The 573-nt window shown below is 29.1% G+C and overlaps 1 protein-coding gene across 1 annotated transcript in view; it reads left to right on the top strand.

Annotated features, from left to right (window-relative positions):
• Window positions 1-573, top strand: part of LOC104715768 (MATH domain and coiled-coil domain-containing protein At3g58260-like) — a 6,094-nt gene that overhangs the window by 4,657 nt on the left and 864 nt on the right. The window lies entirely within an intron of this gene.

Here is a 573-nt window from a genome sequence, read left to right as displayed (position 1 = left end):
TTAATTTATATATTTGGCTTAGTTTATATATTTTTAAACATAACATTTAATATATATTACGTATTATTTAGAACACAATTCAAGATATATTACATATTATTTATTCCACAAATTTGACATAGACATAATTAGGAGGATTCTTCATCATCTGGTTCTTCATCATCCGAAGATGATAAATTACACAAGAATTCATCTTCAGGTTCCACATCCTCAACGCCGTAATCTAGATTTATTGGGTTAACTTCCTCTTCCAAATTGTCAAGTACAATATCTTCAATTGTAGTCATCAATACAGCATCATCATTTTCGGTTTGCAAAAGAGTTGTCTCTGAACTGTTGACATATTCTCCAGAAATGTTTCCCCTCGGATTCACCTTTAGAACATTGAACCATATTTGCTTCGGTTTTTTAACGTATGGATACGGAATATAACACACTTGTTCTGCTTGAGAGGCTGCATTTGCAAATTATGAAAGTTACATTAGCATATCAACATAATGTTTTATTTATAGATAAATAAATACACATATATATATATATACTTACCTAGAATAAATGGTTCGTATTTATTGT

The sequence above is a fragment of the Camelina sativa genome, chromosome 9 (assembly GCF_000633955.1).
Source record: "Camelina sativa cultivar DH55 chromosome 9, Cs, whole genome shotgun sequence".
NCBI lineage: Eukaryota > Viridiplantae > Streptophyta > Magnoliopsida > Brassicales > Brassicaceae > Camelina > Camelina sativa.
Note: the sequence above shows the minus strand (reverse complement) of the source record. Positions and strands in the feature narration are given on the sequence as shown.